Here is a 21,965-nt window from a genome sequence, read left to right on the forward strand (position 1 = left end):
GATCTCCAGCCGCCGCAGCTCCGCTGGGCTGGCCCCTGCCCTAGATGGGCTACGGCTTGCAGGCCTCCCGGGAGACGCTGTCTCATCTCTCCGTTGGGTTCCAGCGCTCCTCCCCCTCTCTGAGCCTGACACACTCTCAGGGGGGGTCTGGCTGCTTCCCCTGGGGACAAGATCCTGGCCCTGTGGCTGGTCATTATCTTCCAGCTGGGTAATCAGTTGGGCCTTGGTTGCTTTCCGCACAGGCAAGCCCCTCTCTCTGCACAGCCCCACCAGCTCTGCCTTCAAGAGTTGGGCGGAGGCCATCTGCCCGCTGGTCCCCTTGGTGCAGACTCACCAGTCTAGTGCTGCAGCGCCCCACGATTCCCAGGAACCGCTTCGCTCTGCCTCAAGCATGCCTGGCTCCAGGGCTCTTGCTTCTACGGCGCCTTATCGCTTGCCGCTGGGAGCTTCATCCACGGGGTGCAGTGGATCCCACCCCTGACACCAGTGTGACGGCGCGTTGGGGGTTCCCCGTCTCCTGCACCCCGAAATGGCACAAATAGACTGCACCAGCCAGTGGAATTGAGGGTGGTTTATTGCTCCTCTAGCACAGCGCAGCACAGATGTAATCTGGTTACAGGAACTGGGCTAGGATGCCTCAGGCCCCCTTGAGATGGGGGAGACTGGGCCCCTAAACTCCAGCCCCTTCCCCTAGGCTCTCCTCCATGCTCTCAGACAGCCAGCAACCAACTCACTAACTTCCAGCCCTGCCCCCCAGCCAGGGCAGCATTCCACCTTCCTTTGTTCCTCTCCATGGGGGGTGTCTGGCCACTGGTTTGCATAGTGACTCATCCTGTTTGGCCGGGTCCTGGTACCCACGGCAGCCAGTGGGGCCACCCCAGAGCCAGCAGCATAGAAACCAGCCAGGTACCCCCACTACGTCACACAGTTGACTTGGTTATTTAGCGTGTGGTCTACTATAACCCCTAGGTCCCTTTCTACAATACTAATTCCTACCTAGGCATTTTCCATAGTGTATGTTCTTCCCTACGTAGAATATTTTGCATTTGGACTTATTGAATTTCATCCTACTTACCTCAGACCGTTTCTTCAGTTTGTCCAGAGCATTTTGAATTATAATCCTACCCTCCAAAGCACTTACAACCCTCCGACCTTGGTATCATCTGTGAACTTTGTAAGCGTACTCTCTATGCCATTGTCTAAATCACTGATGAAGATATTGAACAAAACCAAACCCAGAACTGATCTCTGTGGGACCCCACTCATTCTGAACTTCCAGCATGACTGTGGACCACTGATAACTACTCTCAGTGCTAACAGAATTCTGAGGAATAGGCAAATATGACCGGTCCAAATTATCTTCATTCCATACAGCCTGACTCAGAAAAATCCTCTGCATCTTTTGGCCCAGAACAATCTCTAACCAAGATCTAGTCACACACTGCAGCCAAGAAGATACAAGCACTCTCATTGTCAGGAGACATTGGAGATGGTTTGACCATGTGCTTCAGATGGAAACTTATTCCATAGCCAGAACAGCAATAAGATGGACACCTGAAGGCAACTGAAAATAAGGTCACTCGAAAAAACTTTGTGAAGAGCTGTAGAAGCTGGGCTTAAAACCTAGGGCACATTTGGGGAACCAATAAAAGACTTGCAAAATCAATCAGGTGTAGAGGAGCTTTGTTTCTGCCCTAAACACAGAGGCATAATGGGGACATGGTGATGGTAATGATGATGACCTTATAGTCCTATTTTGATTCTAAACAGTCATTCATCTGAAACATCTTTTACTTTTAAAACTTTTACCCTCTCCAAAACAGTGTTCAAAAGAGAACAATGATGAATACTAATACAGTGTAATTGCTGCTAGCTTCATCACAAATAAATCATTTCTAATCTGAATAAATAAGGATCAAATATAATATCATTCATGCTGGTCAGGGAGCGAAAGGACATTCCCAGACACTAACTGCTTTCCAAATATGAAAAAAATATTAAATCTCTCTCTTATAACAAGATGTTTTCCTCATGTTTCCTTTGGGGAAAATCTGTTTAGTGCATTCCTCTCCATGCTAGGCTTTAGCATTATAAGCCAGGTTTGTCATTCTTCCATCTGCAAAGGGCTGGCTGCTGGGAGGCTGCCAGGTTTACTGTAATATCATTCACTGAACCAAAACTAAGCATGTTATACACAGGACAAGAATGAGTAGCAAAGTAAATATATGGGATTTATGCAGAAAACTTGCTAATTTACTATATAAAGAAATATTTAATCTTCCTATAGGTAAGCATTTCCATAATTATGCACTTTGAGGAAAAAAACATTTTAAAAAAACACATATTTTAGCATGAGAAGTTTTTAGGTTTAGAACTAAACTTCTGGGTACAATTTCTATGGTTTAAATTTATTTCCATAGAACCAAGGCCATCTGTATCTGCAATTATGAGTAAAACAATAGGGTTTTCAAATAAATCCTTCCTAAAGCTGCAAATTGTTATGGTGCTTAAAAGAAAACATTCTGAATGACTTGTTTGTTTCTGGGCCGAGATACCTCATCAGCAATAGATGTGGGTGGCCTAACATGCTTTAATGCCAGTGTTGTGCATAGACTTTCAATGGAGAGGTATTTTAGTGCACAATAAGGCAAAGTCCCTGTGTTACTGCTATGAGATCCTTTTCACTTCTTTTTTACTATGCCTATCACCTGGTCTATGCCACTGATTATGTCTGTAGCAGTCAATTTTTCTATATAAACATCCCCTTCATATCAAGCTTTTACCACCTGCATTGTTCCACTTCACTTCATTTTAGCATTACTAACTACTTCAACAAGACAACTGCTACTGAAAAACATGGTACTATAGCAATCATTTGGTTCTGTGCACACATTTTAATTTCATGCCCTACAGGGGGGAATCACTATCAGCCTTAAACAAAAATTGAGTCTTTAATGTTTTATTGTTTCGACACATTTTATCTTCCTATCTGTGTATGTACTTCTCTTTAAAAATTCTGCAATTGGCTTGCGCTGAACATATGTAAGGAATATTCAACCTCAAAATCTGAAACACACAAATAATTTCATGGCAGTAACAACACAAAGAAGATAGAATTGTCGAATGATTTCCTCTTATCCACATCTAGTTGTCATCATAGCACAGTTGGAGCTAACATGTTGTGCAACCTACAGCAATCTCTGGATCACAGAACTAGATGGTTTTTATCAGAGCCTGTAATTTACATCCTTACAGGAATGGGTAGAAGGAAGAGAACAGCAATGAAGCAGTGAAACTAAGAAAATATAATCATGGTTAGCCTCAAACATGGTTTATGCATTTTGTTTTCCTTCTACACAGACATTTTCATGTTGGCAAAAGCAACTGGTGAAATGTTGGTTTTTTTGTTTCCCCTGTGTATACATTAAGAGCTATAAAACATGAGTAAGTGGAAGTGAGCTGCCCTAGGCACAGATCTTACAGTAGCACAGCATTATTAAATCCAACAATTAGAATCTATTATTAGGACTCAGAAAAAGGAAAAAATGATGACCAATGGTATACAGTGACCATCCAAACAAGCCAGTGAACCATTAAAAACATTCCATCTATCTAAGAACTTTTCTATAAATGCGTTCCTTTCCTAAAATGTATTTAACATGTTTAAAAGAAGTATCATGGACAAATTAAAGCTTTCTTTCAATAAAGACATTTTTTGAATTACATTTACAGCCCAGACTTTCCTGCCCTCTGGTGGGGGAAAATACTGAATCACAACAACAGGACAATATAATGGGTTTAATTACATAAATAGGTTAGTCTGTGACAATCTGCTTTTTAGTGAACCTAATACTTTATCTACGTACCACACATATCTCAACACAGTGTAAGAAGCAGCATCTATTACAATGTTCAACTTTTTACAGCTGATTTGAACTGCAGTATATAAGCAGATGTTTACATGAACAATCTAATTTTGGACAGATAAGTTTAAGTACCTAGCATATATTCAGATATCTCATATGATTGACTGCTCACACTTTTTATAGGGTAGACACACCAAAAGATATGTAATTAAACACAGAAAAAAGTCAATATTACATATCTTGTGTAATCCTTACTATGCAGTGGAATGGCTGACCCAGAGTCTGCAGCAGACTGAAAGGGTAAATGCATTTTAGCTGAAATAAGCTAATGCAATGCTATTGTTTTTAATTTATGTATTTATTTATATTAACTTACATCTACCTAGAGTCTTCCCCCCACCTTGAATATATATTTTGGCACTCCCTATGACGTCTCCCTTATTTGAGCTGAATTTTCTCAATATAAATGGGAAAAGACTGATGTCAACACGTTCTCCATGAAAGATCTTTCACTCTAGAATTTGCTTCCCATCTGATGATCTTCCAAAGCGTGGATCTTGAAATGCTACAGAGTTCTTTTTTTTTCCCCTTCCAAGAATTTGACGAAAGAATTCATAGGATTTTGTGTTCATGCAGGATGAACAGCTTTATTATTTGCAAGCATAAATTAGTAAATATGTAAAATATAAGAGTGTAAGAGCTCTCAGAACACAAGATGGTCGCTTACTGAGTGGCAAATATCTTACTGATAAGAGAATGTCAATGAAATACAAGATCACACCAATTCTTTGTTTAGTTGTACCAATTTGTTTTATTTTATGCAGAACCCAGCAATCCTGGTTTAATTGTTAGCATCTTTGGATACATTCAGATTTTATATATTTTATCCATCATCACAAAAACACTTCAGTGCTTCAGTGATGACCATTACAGAAATTCTTCTAAATAAATAAATGAAGAGGATAAGAATGATGCAAAATAATAAAACTTGCTATGGGAATTTTGAAGTTTTCATTTTTTGGAAACCACCTTAAAGACCAAATATATGTTGATGCGTTTGGGCCCTGATTCAGCAATATTATTATGCATGTGCTTAACTTTAGGGGTGTAAGTAGTGGCACTGTCTTCAGTAAGGCTACTTGTGTCCTTAAAAGTTACGTGTATGCTTTAAGTGCATTGCTGAACAAAGGCCTTGAGCACTAAAATTATTTAGAAAAATCCTTTAAAATGAGCAGGTATCATGTGTGTACTACCTACATGATTATAATCACATGTTATGGAAGATCACTCATTGTTCTCAGTTTCCTGCACTGTTTAGGCAGAGTGAAGTAACTTAAAATGACCACCAGAAAATTTTTCAAACAAAAGCGCTAAAGAAGTTTGCTTGCTTTTCACTTTTAAAAATTATGTAGTCTCCTCACCTCTCGGTATACTTGATTTGAGGGTTTAAATTAGACCTGCTAGTTTCAGAATGTATTATTTTCTGTTTTAATGCCATGGTGTTACATTGAAAAAGAAAAAACTCTCAGAGTACAGTCCATAATAGATCTAGATCAATGGTTTTCTGCTAACATACTTTTTACATTAATATTTGTAAATATACCACATGCACAGTTCTGAAATATGTACGGCATTTGGAGAAAAAAACCTAAAATACTTTTCAACGATCATTTTTTAATACTACTACTACTAGGCAAGAGGCCCTGCAAACTATATTCTCAGCTTTTATCCTTGGAGCTTTAACTACACTGCTGCTATTAAGCATAAAATGGGTGGTACATTTAAATCCCTGTACATAACATATTTAATGGGCACAATTATAAAACTGGAAAAATAAATAAATAAAATTAAACTAAGTGAAGAAATACTAGCCTTCTTGGTAACATTTTATTCTCCCATGAATAGACTGGAACCCGCTCAATGAAAAAACCAGACACCCCGCTTCCAGTAGTATTTAGATAGGCACGTACACATGGCATGCCTACAGGCTACAGTTTTTCATTTGTATCCCCAATCCTCTTGGCCAATCTATAACTAACTGGCCAAAATAAACATTCTTAACCTTCCAGCGAGGTTCAAAATGAACCAGTAAACTGAATTCCTATATCACAGAAGGAAGCACCAAATGTGTAGGAACAAATAAAATAATTAAAACATCAATACTCCCCCTCCCCCAGGAATGGAAATTAAATATATCAAGACAAATTCTAAGGCAGTGCTTTTGAAAGTTAATGATACAATCCCAAAGACAGTCAACATAAAGCACATATTAGCAGCTTCCTTTTCAACGTCAATTAAGAGACAAAGTCTGGCTTAATGACAGAACATTTAAAAAAATCAATTTAGACATTTTAAGGTATTAGAGGAAAAGATACATGTCCAGAAGGCTTTTTTACCTAATTTATCCAACATACCCTCACCTTGTCTTCAACTCTACCGCTATTCCAGGCCTTGATCCCTACAGAGCTTTACCAATGCATGAAAATTGGGAGTTGGAAAAGACCCAGACAGGTCAATCTTGTACATCTTCTACACAGCAATAACAACTATGCTAAAAATGCATTTTTGAATGATGGTCTTGTGATGTGGAGAAAGAGCCAACAACAACCTGGATGAGGCTCAATCTTACAGTTACTTATGAATAAATAGGATTTTAATCCAGGTCTCCAAGTTACTTAGTTATTGAAGAATCGCCCTATCTTTTATAGCTCCAATTCATATTGACAAAAGTCTGATTTTGCTATTGTAGATCCAAGCTACTTTATTTTCTGAAAGAAAATCAGAAATCCTTTAACTCACCATAAGCAGATCCTGTTCTCATAGCCAAATATTCCCTTGAGTACTGAAGAACTGAAAAAAAACCATTAGGAGTTCTTAAATAACTGCTGGAATTATATGAAACAAATAAAACATTATATGGAGATAGAGAATAAACTGTGTCACTCCCCCCTCCCCAAGTTAGAAACCAGCATATTTCTCTCCAGCATCTATCAAGCAGCTCTTCAGTAAATCTGTCTCTATATAAATAATAAAGATAGGTGCCATGGAGAACATTAATTGTAACAATGTATCTTTTATAGTCCATTCCGAAGTTATTCTAGCCAATGGTAACACAGTTCTAATTAATTCACAATCTAAATTTCCAAAAACAATTTAGATTCATCAGCTGCCACAGTAGCAAATTGGGCACTGACTGCCCAGCCTTTTGGTTTCTTTAAAAAAGCAGGCTTGTTTTTAATTGTGTGATAGATTAATTCCTTTCTAGCATCTAAGAGATTGTTAAAGGCTAAGTTCCTAGAAGAAGCTAATTAGTTCAAGAAGCTGAGTTAAAGTTCATTCCCTCTCGAATTTGTTTGTCACAAAGAAGAGGTTGTTACAATGAGAAGGGAAAAAATTATTCTTCTTAACCTCTGATGATAGGACAAGAAGCAACTAGGGATGTTAAATATCGGTTAATTGAATAGTTGAGTAACCTCATGAATTCTTATTGGTTAATCAACTATTTTGTAGTCCCTGGGGGCAGGGCCAGCAGCCAGTGCACTCCAACCTCATTCCCAAGGTTACTCCCTGCCACCCCACACTGCTGCCTCTGTATCACTGCTGCGGGATGCCAGGCAAGACCTGGTCTATGAGGGGAGCCAATTTAAAAACCAGCCCTTCTTGTGGACCAGCTGCCTGTCTCGCTGTGCTGAAGCCTCTGATAAAGAGGCAGCAGCGTGGGGTGGCAGCAGTCCCTGTCTGGGCTCCTGGACCAGGTGCGAGCTGGAACTGAGGTGGGCTTCCTGCCCACCTGGCTCCTAATACATTTTAAATGCAGAACCGCAGCGCCCGGCATGACTCAGGACAGAGCCAGACTGCCTGCCTGCCCAGCTCCTAATACCTTTTAATTGGAGAGCTGCAACAGGGGTAGGTCCTGGACCTGTTGCAAGCCAGGATTGAGCAGGGCTACTGACCAGCCTGCTAAAAAATGTCCTGGCAGGCAGGGAAGGGAAGGGAAATGTGTTTAGTCTATAGCATTCACCAGGGCCAGCTTTAGGCCAATTCAGCCGATTCCCTGGAATGGGGCCCCGCGCCTAAGGGGCCCCTGCTCCCAGGTGCACGACACATGCACAGTGCCGTCCTGGGTACGCGACACATGCGTGGGGCCTCGGGCGCATGCGGGAGCCCACCCCCGGAATCGGGCCCCGCGCTTCTTAAAGCTCACCCTGGCATTCACCTATGCGCTTTTGCTTATCGGTTAATTGATTAATCAACTACACTATTACATCCCTAGAAGCAAGAGGCTTAAATTGCAGCAAGGGAGGTTTAGACTAGATGTTATGGAAAATGTCCTGTCAGGAGGCTTAGCATTGGAATAAATTGCCTAAGGAGATTGCAGAATCCCCACCATTGGAGATTTTTAAGAGCATGTTAGACAAACACCTATCAAGGATAGTCTAAATCAGGGCTACTCAACACACAACCCGTGGACCACATTCAGCCCGCAGACCCTTTGCATGCGGCCTGTGGTGCCTTAAGCTGCTTCCCAGGCTGCCTGCCTGCCTCATTGCTGGGGCTACAGGCCACGTGCCAACCCGCATGCTCAGGAACTACTGGCCAATGGGGAGAGAAGAGCAGCAAAAGGCGCAGCAGAACACACTGGCCCAGTCTGCCACAGCAGCAGCACCACACTGGCGCATGCACGGGCAGAGGAGTAGCAAGGGGGGAGTTGCCCCTGGGCGCCACGCGGGGGGCCATCGGACCAGGGTGGGAGCAGAGCGCACAGTCCCACACATTGCAGCAAGCCAGGGGTGCCTGGCAGGCCATGTGTTCCCAGTGCAAACTGCAATCAAGCCTCCAAGGCAGCCAGGCCAGACAGCGGGAGTGGCCACTTCCAATGTAGGGTGTCCCATACCTCCGGTGCCTGTCTCTGCGGGAAGGGGATTTGGTTGGGGGAGGGCTGGGTGTGCATTCGGTTTGAGCAGGGGAGCTGGGGCGGAATGGGAGCACACAGGCCCATGCATCGCAGAGTCGGGAGCTGGTGGGCCACGTGCTCGCTCCCTGTGCAAACTGCAATCAAGACAAGGCAGCTGGGCTGGGCAGCAGAAGCAGCCACTTTAAAGATAGGGTTATCCATCCCGCACCTCCGATGCCTGGTTCTGTGGGAGGGGGATTTGATTAGGAGGGAGATTGGGGATGCCTGGCTCTGGAGTAGGAGAGGGGATATTTCAGTGAATATTGTATTAGCAGTTTTTGTTTGATTTGTTAAAATCATGAAGCCAAAACAAAAAAGTAGCCAGTATAATGGTCTTCTGTGGGTATCTGTTTTAGTAGTTAAATTGTTGAACTGTCATTGCTCAGAACTGACTTAAATGGGGCCTGCGTGTTGTGTAGTCTTGCCTTAATCTTTGTGTTCGTGCCTGTCAGTATGAAAGTAGCTATTTGCATATATTTGCATAAATATTTGCGCGCATGTGTGCAAGCACACACGTGCATAGACATAGATATATATATATGCTGCGGCCCTCGGCATGTGCTCTAGGTACCTTTTGTGGCCCCCCAGGACTTCCAAAATTGAGTAGTCCTGGTCTAAATCAGAAGTGGGCACTAAGTAGCCTGCGGGCTGCCGCCAGAGCCTTTATCTACCTGTGCATCTGCAGTTATGGACACTCACACCTCCTACTGGCCACGACCCGCCATTCCTGGCCAGTGGGAGCTGCAGGAAGCAGTGGCCCCACCCGCGGCTGGAGTAGGCAGATTCACACTAGTACTCTAAAAATACAAGTGTAAATACAGGGGCTTTGGCTGGGGCACTCAAAACAAGGAGGTCAGGTGAGCTTGAGAGCCTGAGCCATAACATACACAGTACTACATTCAATGCACTAGCTCAAGCTCCATTAACAAGAGTCTGTCTATTTGGGCTGTGTGGCTCACTCCCACTGCAGTGTAAATGTACTTTTGGGAACTAGGCCAGGCTGACTTTGAGGCTGTTTGCATTAGGAAATGGGTGCAAATAAGCCACAGCGGGGCCCAAGAACCAATTAATCCATTTTAAACTGATTTCTAATTAGAAAAATACAAATCTTTGTGATCTGACTAAAGCATAGGGACTGTTTCTTGGGAAAGATTTTTTGCCAAATTACTTATTTATAAAAATTTAGCTATATTCCATAACTAGAAGACTTACCTGGCGTTGCTTGGGTCCTTCAGGGCAGGAAGCTGAGGCTGAGGCTGAGGCTGAGGCTGAGGCTGTGGGAGGAGCAGGAGTCAGGGTTGAGAGATGAGGAGGGGCTCAGAGCAGGGGCCTGGAGGCATGAGGGGGTGCAGGAGACAAGGTTGGAGAGAGTAGAAGAATTTGGGGGAGTGAGTAGGGGACTCAGGACAGGGGATGTGGTCACCTGGCAGCTTCTCCTTAGGGTGGGGGGCTATGCAGCCAGCCCACCCACTTCTCCTCAGGCTGGAGGCCCTAGGGCGGTGAGAGCCACGTGGCCCAGTCAGCGGCAGCTTCCCGGGGGTGGCCCAGGCCAACAGAGGCCGCACTGGCTGGCCAGTGGCTGCTCCCCAAGGTAGACTGGAATGGTGGAGGCTATGCTGCCGACCAGCAGCTGCTCCCCGGGGCTGGGACACATGCTGGCCCCTGTGTTCATTCAGGGGTATAACTGTCGCTTGCTGCCCACTATGATCATTCATGAGTATAACTGTCCCTGCTATCACACTCCTCTTTTTCCATTTGAGAAACAATCACATCCAGGCATATCCCATTGTCCTGGCACAACCAAATCCTGGCCTTGCTTTTAGTTATGATTAAAGGAAGCTGCATACCAAATTTGGTGGTCCTAGCTCTTACCATTTAGGAGGAGTTCTTGAATAAACAGACACACAGACAGGATGGACTGACACTGACATAGCTACACAAACTCTCTCAAATGTACAGCAGATATGTAAAAGAGCTGAATCATCCCCTTTAGATGCCCCTTCATGTGTAGCTTTGATCAGAAATGTAACAATATAAAATAGTTCCCAATGCATCTTTGAGTCATAGCTAGCTTTCTCCACTGTTTAAAACAAGTTTTTACTATTTTTATGCTTGCAAAGCCAATTCAGATACAGGAGAGCAAACGGGGGTCTATTCTGCCTCACACACAATAAAGAGAAGAATTCACTAAGCTCTAATCCTGATGGTAATATAAGAAACAAAAAAAACCCAGCTATATTTTCAAATGACGAATGGAATTTGAAGTTGGAAAAATCATATTTTAGCTTGCAACTTAAGCTATTTTGATTTGGTATCACTAGGAAAATAAATCTGAGATTCCACAATGTAATTTTTACAGCTATTATTATTATTATAACTATGATTTGCCAGTTTAAAGTACCAGTGCACCATTTCATCACTGTGCTTCATTAAACAGCATAAAAAATTCCTATATTAAATAAAAAACTCATTTTGTGATTCAAATATATATAAGTGCAAACCCAGTCACCCAAATGTATCATGTAAAACATATCATGCATAAGAAAAATACACTGCAAAAATATGAGTTATATAAAATAGTCTGAAAGAGAAACTTAGAAAAAACAAATGTGATATTCATCTTTCTCTGTACATTTTCTGCCTCTTCCATCTGCTGTATTCCTTTGCTATGTTTTCTTTAAACATTCTCATTCACTTACTGCCTTTGTTTGACTCTTCCAAAGGACTATGGAACATTAACAAAATAAGTAGCTGAGTATTTTGTCAATTCTGCATAATGATCAAAATTGAATTATTTTTCATGTTTAATTGAAGCTGTGTGGATTAAAACATGATAAGAATCATGCTTAGTTGCTTGTGAAAGGCAGACAGAAGGTGGGAATCTGTGCAAGCAGCAAAAGCAAAGAACCAAGTTATCTGGACTTTTGTGCTTTTTCGTAGTACTCACCATGGAACATGAATAATCTCCCACATGAGTCTCCTCTGGAAGAGGAAGCAGTAAAGGAGACAATTCCAAAGAAAAATTAAGGAACACAACAAAGTTAACACGATTTAAACATGCTCTATAAACGAGTCAAATCATGCTCTCTTTGCAATTATATAGATTTCTGTGTCCAATCATGAAAAAAATTTAGCATATAAAGAGATATATGATTTATATATTATAGTAGCATCTAGAGGCCTTGACCATGATCAGTTCAACTGTGAAAGGCACTGTACAAACATACAGTGAGAAACAGTTCTGAAATAATTAGAAATTAAATAGACAAGTCTGACTAAGGGTGAGAAAGGGATATAACATATAAGCAGAAGTTGGGGAGCAGAGGTGCACAAAGATTAAGTGACTTGCACCAGGTCACACAGCAGGTCTGTGCGAGAGCCAGAAATTATACCCAAGTCTTCAGTGCCAGCCCAGTGCCTTAATCTCCCTTTTTAAAGAAAGCACTAGAATCCAGTGACCCATGAACATTGAGGAAAACACTTACAACAGGTATCTTCAAAGGTCCACAAAGAATTATGGAGACACACACAAGATTGAGTCATGAAAAAAAATCAGAATGGCCATATTGAGTCAGACCAAAGGTCCATCTAGCCCAGTATCCGATCCTCCAACCGTGGCAATGCCAGGTACCCCAGAGGAATGAACAGAACAGAGAATCATCAATGATCCCTCCCCTTTCAGCCATTCCCAGCTTCTGACAATGGTGTCTAGGGACACCATTCCTACCCATCCTGGCTAATAGCCATTGATGGACCTAACCTCCATGAACTTACCTAGTTCTTTTTTGAACCCTGTTAAAGTCCTGGTCTTCAAAACATCCTCTGTTAGGTAGTTTCACAGGTTGACTGTGTGTTGTAAGAAGAAATACTGCCTGTTTGAGGTGCCGCGGGTGAGCGAGACATGACGTTAGTGCCTGCGCCCCACTCCAATTGCTCTTTATTATCTGCTGTTATCTCAATAAAAGAAGGGTTCTTCTTCATCCTATCTTTCTAATTGGTTAAAGGTTTTAAAGGGAGACTGTCTACTTGCGACTGATCAATCAGAGCAATTGCGCAATAGTGCAGCACACAATGGCGGACGGAGATTGCTACCAAAGATCTCTGGGCCGTGTGCACAGCGGCGCTGACACACCTAAGTGGAGCACCACAGGTACCCTTGAAGAAAACGCATATAATAAACCAAGGGATTAAATATGAAGTGGACACACTAAAATTATACATTTGGCAGAATTTTTAACTGTCAGATATTATTACGTTTGCCTGACACTTCCCATTATAAGATCCTGTTCTCAGTAACTTACAATATAGCCAGACTGTTTGGGCTGAAATTTCCCATACCCAGTTTCTGCCTCAAGCTCAAGTTTTTCAGTAATTTTCAGCCAAAAACATTCAACCATTTCTAAGAATAAGGTTAGGGGGAAATATATTGTATTAGCCATGTTTAAAAAATTCTTCAAACTTTTTTCTTTGAAAAGCTAGGTATTTCCTGCATGATTTGAGTCAGAGAGTTGGAATTTGGCAGTGGAAAGTGGCCTTTGAATCAGGGGTGTGCCTTTTGCCATCCTTGTGAAAACCCACCCAGATGTGGTTAGCCTTTGAAAAATTGCTGTTTGCACATGCTCATCAGAAACCTGATAAAGTTTAACAATTAAAAATCTCCAAAGATTCCACCCTCACTGAGCATGCTTTAGCATTTCATAGCTCATAGTGCTATTGAGCATCTCCACATGTACCATCTCCACAAAGCAAATGAACATGGCCCATCCCCTCACAGTTGCTATGTATGACTGGGCTGTGCACATGTGCCAGTCCCACAGAATCACGGAGCAGCATGTTCCACTCCTGGGCTTGAGGGACTCAGAGGGTATGTCTACACTACCCTGCAAGTTCGAACTAGCGGGGGTAATGTGGTCATCCGCAATTGCAAATGAAGCCCGGGATTTGAATTTCCCGAGCTTCATTTGCATGAAGCCGGCCGGCGCCATTTTTAAATGCCAGCTAGTTCGAACCCCGTGCCGCGCGGCTACACACGGCACGGAGTAGCTAGTTCGTATTAGGCTTCCTAAGCCGAACTAGCTGTACTCCTCATTCCACGAGGATTAGGAAGCCTAATCCGAACTAGCTACTCCGTGCCGTGTGTAGCCGCGCGGCACGGGGTTCGAACTAGCCGGCATTTAAAAATGGCGCCGGCCGGCTTCATGCAAATGAAGCCCGGGAAATTCAAATCCCGGGCTTCATTTGCAATTGCGGATGACTACATTACCCCTGCTAGTTCGAACTAGCGGGGTAGTGTAGACATACCCAGAAGGATTTTCCCTGTGATGGTTGCTCTGGATTGGGGAAGGGTAAGCACCAGAACTGATGAATCAAGTTGGTGTCAATATGATGCCACATGATGGAATTACTGAGGGGAGTTCAGTTTGTTATTTTTTAAATTTATTTATGTATTTATTTATTTAAATATTTTTTACCCCGCCTTTCTATTTAAAATATTCAAAGTGGCTTACCAAAAAAACCACAATACAAATATATATAAAAATTTAAAATATGGGAACCCAGAGGGACATAACCAGATGAAAACATATAAACTGTGTCTACACTGGCACCCTTTTCCGTAAAAGGGATGCTAATGAGACACTTTGGAGTTGCAAATTCCGCGGGGGATTTAAATATCCCCCGCGGCATTTGCATGAACATGGCTGCCGCTTTTTTCCAGCTCGGAGTTTCATGCAAATGCTGCAGGGGATATTTAAATCCCCCGTGGAATTTGCAATTCCGAAGTGTCTCATTAGCATCCCTTTTACGGAAAAGGGTGCCAGTGTAGACACAGCCATAGAGAGGAGGAACACACACGTACAGACTCAACCATGAACAAAAGCACGAATAAAAAGCGTAGCTTTAGCCTGATGCCAAAACAACACTAGCGTTGGCACCATGCGAAATTTAAATTGAAAATTACTTACAAAAAATCTATGTAATAGAATATTATTAAGATTGCAATGTCAAGCACTCAGAAGCTAAGAAATGCCAGAATTAAAGTTGCCTGTGCAACCTTAATTTGATCCCCTTGTACCAAATGCATTATGAAACAATTTTTACTTGCATGATCAAGGATAACGGGTTGTGTAATAAAGCAAGCTGTTTTATGTAGCACATTGGCCTCTTTTGTGGCAGAAGCTGGGAAGTGTGTAGTGAAGGAGGCAGTGGATTGGAGGAAGAGAAAGGAGTTAAGATAGCTGAATGCTGCTTTGGAGAAATGGATCCCATCAATGCTGCCAACAGTTCTTGAGTGGTCCTAAATTTAAACCAAACTTTTCAGAAATGATCACTAATTGTGTGTTCTGCATTTCTTGAGACCCTGGAGCCTGGTATGCAGAAGTGTTGAGTTCTCACAACTGCAAACATCAAAAGGAGCTATATTTGATTATATACGGTCTCCCAGGGGAGCCGTGTTAGTCTAACTTTAACAATGAGTAGTCTTCTGGCACCTTAGAGACCAAAGCTATGTCTAGACTGCAGGCTTTTTTGGAAGACGTTTTCGGAAGAGAGCTTCAAAAAAAACCTTCTTCCGAAAGACAGCATCCACACACAAAAGCACGTTGAAAAAGCAATGTGCTTTTTCAAAAGAGAGCGTCCAGACTGGATGCTCTCTCGCATAAAAGGCCACCCGGAACGACTTCAGCCAGGGCTCTAGGTCACCAATAGCTTCCGAGTGCTGGTGCTGGAGCCTTGCAGAGACACACGCTTAAAGGGACCCCCCGGACAGCCGGTTCTCTGTTTCTGCTGCACGCTTGCCTACCTCTTCAAGAGACAGCATACCTCTCGCAGAGCTTGTTGTGGTTGCTCTGCTTTTGTGGATGCCACAGCTTTTCTACCATGGAATCGGTGATACCCATAGGCATGCGATGTCCACACACAGCCATGATGCAGTTTTTGCAGCACTTTGTGCCAGCTGCCTTCCTCGTCCTGCATGAGCTCAACCCCGAGCTCATTCTGGGGATCCTCGCTCTGGATGCAGGAGCTACATTCTGGCAATCACAACCCACGGTGGAGAGGCGTTTTTGGAGGCTTGACACCAGTTCGGACTGGTGGGACCGGTTGGTCCTGGAGCAGTGGGATGACCAGCAGTGGCTCCAAAACTTCCAAATGTGGAAGGCTACCTTTTTGGAGCAGTGAGCCTGGCTTACCCCCACCTTCCAGAGACACTACACCCACCTGCAGCCTGCCATCCTCCTGGAAAAGTGAGTTGCGCTGTTGCCATCTGGAAGCTTGCCACCCCAGATAGCTACCAGTCAGTGGACAATCAGTTAGTTTGGCATGGGAAAGTCCACCGTAGGGGCCCTCCTCATCGAGGTAAGGCACTCTCGGGCTGCAGTCCCTGCATGGGGGAGAGGAAGTCCTGGAAAAGAGGGACCCTAGGGAAAGAGGGGTTGGAGGCTATGGGGGGGTGCAGTTGAGATTGGGGGCAGCCCTGTCCCTGGAGGGTTGTGCATTCCCACCCTCACACAGCCCTGCTGCTGGGGGGGCGGCCTCATAGGGGGTAGCTCCTGAGGTGTTTGGGGGAGGGGAGAAGAGAGGGGCGGATACTTCCCAAGAGTTCAGGCACTCCCTCTCTCATTCTCTGTTTTGTATGTTTGTCTCCTGCAGGTGGTGAGAGCCATCAACTTGATTCATCTGCCTGGGAGATCTGGACCTGATTGTGGTTGGATTTGCTGCCCTGGGGTTCCTGAACTGCAGTGGAGCAATTGATGGGACCCACATCCTGATCTGCGCACCTGAGCATCGAGCAGCCCAATACATTAATTAGAAGAGTTACTTCTCATTGGTGCTGTAGGCCCTGGTCAACCTCCATGGACAGTTCTTGAACATTTTTGTCGGGTGGTCAGGCAGGGAACATGACACCTGCATCATCAGGAACTCGAGCCTCTATGGCACATTCTTCCCCTGCCATGAACTTGCCGTTGGGGATGTGCAGATGCTACTGTGCATCATGGGGGATGCATCCTACCCCCTGATGCCATGGCTAATAAAGCCATACACAGGCCACCTGGACCCCAGCAGGGACCAATTTAATGCTCACCTCAGCTGAGCCCGAATACAAGTTGTGTGTGCCTTCAGCCACCTCAAGATGTGGTTCAGGTGCCTGCTGACCTGCCTGGACATGGGAGAGCACAACATCCCCGAGGTGGTAACAGCATGTTGTGTCCTCTGCAACATTGTGGAGAGGAAGGGGGAGGCTTTCCTCCTGGGGTGGGGGGAGGCAGATGCTAGCCACGAGGGGCAAACCTTCTAGCAGACGAGAACAGCTGTCATCCGACAGGCCCATCAGGCCAGGGTGTGCATCCGGGAGGCCCTGAAGGAGAGGTTCTCTTAAGAACCCCAGTAACTCTCCCTTAGCCCCACCCCCCAGTAGGGGCCTCTGGCTTGCTGCCCTATCCCTTCCCTGCCACAACCTCACCCTTTGCCCCTTCCCTAACCTCTCAATAAAAACACCTGTGTTGTTTCCAATCAAATGAAGTCTGTATTTATATTACAGTAAAATAAGGTGTGCAGGTGGAGGGGGGCTCATAACCTAGAGTGGGAGGGAAGCTCAAAACCTGGAGGGGGGCTCAAAACCTGGAGTGGGAGGGAGCATCTAGATGCGCCACCTCGGGTGCAGGGACTTTGTCAGAATTGGGGTTGGGTGGGTCCAAGAACCATAGGGAGATGGGTAGGAGGGGGGGCTTCAGTGGGGTCAGGGGCGGCAGGGGAAGCAGGGGGACGGGACATGGGCATCACCTGGGGAGGGAGCAGAGGAATAGCAGGGGGGCAGGTGGAGGGGGAATGGGCATAGCAGGGGGAGCAGGAGGGTAGAAGCCAGGAGCAGCGACAGCAGGCAGGTGTGCCATCATACACAACATGCTGGCATACATGTTATCACACCGCTGCATGAGCTGGTCCCATGCATGGTTCTGCCACTCTGAGTCTTTGCCGACCTTCTGCACCAGGCTCTGCTGCATGTCGCGCAGGTTACTGACATGCTGGAACATGAGGTCTTCCTAGACCCTGGTGTGCTTTCGGGTCCCCCAGGCTCTGGCAGCTGACTGTGGTGATGTGACTCACCCCTCAGTCCTGCCTGGACCAGCAGTGAAGAACACAAAGAGGGAGAAGTGATCAGTCATCCCTGCAGACACTGTCCCTGAGGACATGCCCTCCTCTGTGAACAGAGACCAACAGTCCTTGGGGCAGAGGAGGGGGATGTCCCGGGAGCAAGGCCATGTGTGGCCTGAATAGCAGGCCCTGCCTCACAGGGGCCCCAAGATGCTCAGGGGTCTGTACTGACCGCTTCCAAACCTCCCCCTCCTCCAGCCCACAGAGAAGCAGGCAAGGGAAGTGTCTGGCCACAGTGGGATCCCCTCATGGGCAACAGAGGAGCCGGGAGCACCCTGGCCCTCCCTAGTGTCAGCACACACACCTGTGGCTCGCAGCACTGCCCGCAGGAGCAGGTGGTGCTTTGCAGATGTAGGCATGCCCGCATGATCTGTACCGCACTCCTTGGTGTGTCTGGGGTCATGCCTATGCCCTTGTGGCTAGCCTGCTTCCAGACGTGGCAGGTACTGGGAAGGCCCACCCCCTCCGGGGCCGGACGTGTGTGGCATCCCCTGAGCCTGGCAGCAGAATCCCACCCATGCTCGGGGCTGCCTGCAGCATCCGTGTGCTGCACACTAATGCTGCATATGGTTGCACATGCGTGGACTGCAGCACAATGTCCAGCCCAAGCGACACTCACACCTCCCCCACCCTGTGTGTGTGACAAAGTAAGACCACTCACCTGAGGATCCCTCCCTGGTGTCCGACGAGGCCTGGAAAACATCCTGGCTGACCGGCACCGGCTCGAGGAACAGGGTCACAGTGTCCGTCTCCTCCTCCTCCTCCGCCTGGCTCTGGTCCTCCTGCTCCTCCTCTGCTGTGACCTCCGGACAGGCGACAATGGTGGTCTGGAGGCCGGAGTCCACCATGATGGGTGAGGAAGACATTTCCCCACCTCCCAGGATCTGGTGCAGCTCCTGGTAGTAGGGGCAGGTGTGGGGTCCTTCCCCTGAGCATGAGCTGTGCTCTCTGGCCCGGACATATCCCTTACAGAGCTCTTTCACCTTATTCCGGACCTGTTCCAAGGTCCAGGGTGGGTGTCCACGCTCCACCAGGGACTCAGCCATGCACTCAAATATTTCGGAATTGCAGCGCTTGGAGCAGAGATCCTGCAAGGTGTCCTCCTTGTCCCACAGCTCAAGGAGGGACAGGATCTCCACACTGGACCAAGAGGGTGTGCACCTCTTGGTCACCCTGGGTGGGTCCTGGGACCACTGAGCTGCTCTTTGAGGGCCAGGGGAGTCGCGGGGGGCTTGAGGCTCTGTCATGGTTGGCAAGGCCAGTGGCAGGGAGAGCTGCATGGAATGTCCACCAGAGCACCTGTGTTATTTTCTGGAGGCCTCTTCTTTCAAAAAAAACCCTCCTCCCCATCCAGACACACCTTTTTCCAAAAGAGCTCTTTTGGGAAAAGGATTCTTCCTTGCAGAAAGAGGATTACCAACTCCAGAAAAACCCCTGTTCTTTCGATTTACTTTCGGAAGAATGCGATTGCAGTGTGTATGGAACACAAGTTTTGTTGGAAAAACGGATGTTTTTCCAACAAAACTCTGTAGTGTAGACATATCATAACAAATATATATATATAGTATCATGAGCTTTCATGGGCAAAACCCACTTCTTCAAGTGAGCTTGAGTCATATATAAAGTATTCTGAAAAATCAGTTCCTATCATTTCAAAATTCGCATCCAAAATCAGTGCATACTTTTGACCTACATCTCTCCTCACTTCAGATTTCCACCTGTAATATTGGAATAATACCATCTCTTCACCTTACAGGAGTTTTGCTCCATCTGTAAAATAGGAATAATAGTATCCCTTGTCTTACATGGGTTGTCTGCAGACTCATTAACTGATGTTTGTGAAACACTTAGTCTGATGAGAAGCACCATAGAAAAACTAATGGTTAAATGAAATAATCTTAATTTAAGCATTAGAATATGGCATGAAGTAGATTAAGCATCAGGCTAAAGACAAAACAAAATATGGAATAGGTGCTCAATAACTGAGCACTGAACGAGGCAGTGATTGTGTGTAAAAATAGTATGTGATTGGATAATTATATACAGTAGCATGCATCTACAGAAGAAGTTGACAAGACTATCCTATCCTGATTCTGGCATATCCTAACTTTTTAAATGTGTGACTTTACAATCTTAATAATGTTATTTTAATGTAGGGTTTTATGTCTATGTAATGAATAACCCCAGATTGAGAACTATTAGTCATTTCTACAAACAATACACCATCAAAAGCAACTGTATTTGCTGTCACACTAATTTTAATTTAAATATTTTATGGAGACCAATTTAAAGCAAATATATTTATTGTATAAATAACTAGAAAGAAGGATCCATTGTGATAACATGCAGATAAGAATGTTACATTCATTTGAGACCAAACATCCAAATAATAAAAAAAGAAGAAAACTTCACAGCAGGATGGACACTTCCAGCATTAATGCAGCATTTTTACCTGCTGTGCAGAAGAGGAATCTGCATACATAAATTACCACTTGCTCTTATTTGTTTTCTCACCTTTTTATACAGCAGCAGCAGCCTCTGTGAGCACCTTTATCTTGAACTAACATGATGTTGAAAATGTGCTCACCATAAACAGTTGGGGGGAGGGAGGAGATGCAAAGTGATGTGTATATCTATCAAATATTCTTTTATCTCTAACATATCAAAAAGAGCTCTGATTACAACTCATCCATCCCTGGACCCTAATAAAAATAAATAATGTTATTAATAAAGACATCCAAACATAGGCAATAAGCACTACATTTCTCCTCTTTAAGGCTCAGTTAAATGTCTCCATATCTGCTGGCTCAGCAAAGCTCAGAGGGAGCGGCTCAAAGACTTCATGTTTATGGAGGTTAGCTCTCTATTTCTTATCTTCATGTTTTGTACCAATATGCATTCTTTTAAAGTTAGTACTGGGCTAAAAACAGTCCAGCATGGGAACTGCAGTATCTGTTTATTTTCACTGCTTTTCCTGTTAGATGGCTTAACTATTTACTTACAGATACTACTTATAAAAGAAAACCTGTTTTATCAGATATCAAGATTGTCTCTTGATAGTAAACACAAATCAAGAGAGACATTACTGAAAATATCATGAAGCAGAAGAGACAGGGGCGTTATCAGCCACAGAGTCCATGCAATGCTCTGTTTTGAGACAGATGCGACAGGTGATTAAATAAAAGATGCAGTGTGCAGCAGGGTTGGACAATAGGAGGAGGTGGTTTGCCAGGGTTACTCCCTGGTAGGCTGCCACTGCTTTATTTTTCTGTTGAGGCCCAGGTAAATACAGCAGCAGCCCACCAGGGGCTAACCCTGGCAAACTGAGTGCAGCCCACAGACCCGTTATTGCCCACTGCCAGTCCACAGTGTAGATTCACTGTCCCCCTCAATTCCCTTTTTGTCATACAGGCAATATAATAGGAGCTGAAATCACCCACTTTTTCCCAGCATGTAGGCTTCTTTATATCTTGTTAAAATATATAAAGAAAGGGATAGGATAGGATAGGATAGGATAGGTATATCTTATCCAGTAGAGGGAGGCTGGTCCTTCCACACTCAGCCTTTGGAAAGAGGATTATGTGAGTATGGAATCATATTAGGTAACTAGATCTGTATGCTTACATAAGTACAATTTATACCACAATTTGGTTAATGTTATCATTAGAGGAAATCCTGCCAGTTCCTTGTGTCTGCCCAAGTATTTAAAAAATAACATAATTAAAGAGCATAGACTCGGAAGCAGGGATGAGGGTAGATAGTGGAGCACTCATGGGGACACATATCACAAAGGACCGTTGTTACTGCACAAGTTGAGTAACTTCCTCTTCTTCTTCAAGTGATGTCCCCGTGGGTGCTCCACTGTTGGTGACTTCATAGCAGTACTCAAGAACATAAGGAAGGTGAGACTCAGAGCCATGGTTTAATAGCTGTTGAAAGTACTGCTGGGGCTACTGAGGCATCATTAGTTAAATGGTGGGAGATAGCATAATGCT

General features: G+C 44.5%; 1 protein-coding gene across 3 annotated transcripts in view; it reads right to left on the minus strand.

Annotated features, from left to right (window-relative positions):
* ZFHX3 (zinc finger homeobox 3) overlaps positions 1-21,965 on the minus strand; it is a 1,230,042-nt gene that overhangs the window by 1,158,118 nt on the left and 49,959 nt on the right. For all 3 annotated transcript variants that reach the window (XM_075939761.1, XM_075939759.1, XM_075939760.1), the window contains exons 2-3: positions 10,033-10,094; positions 6,666-6,716 (exon numbers count right to left, since the gene is read on the minus strand). The gene's annotated coding sequence lies outside the window, so the exon portion shown is untranslated. The remainder of the gene's footprint in view (positions 1-6,665; positions 6,717-10,032; positions 10,095-21,965) is intronic.

Source organism: Pelodiscus sinensis, chromosome 12 (genome assembly GCF_049634645.1).
Source record: "Pelodiscus sinensis isolate JC-2024 chromosome 12, ASM4963464v1, whole genome shotgun sequence".
NCBI lineage: Eukaryota > Metazoa > Chordata > Testudines > Trionychidae > Pelodiscus > Pelodiscus sinensis.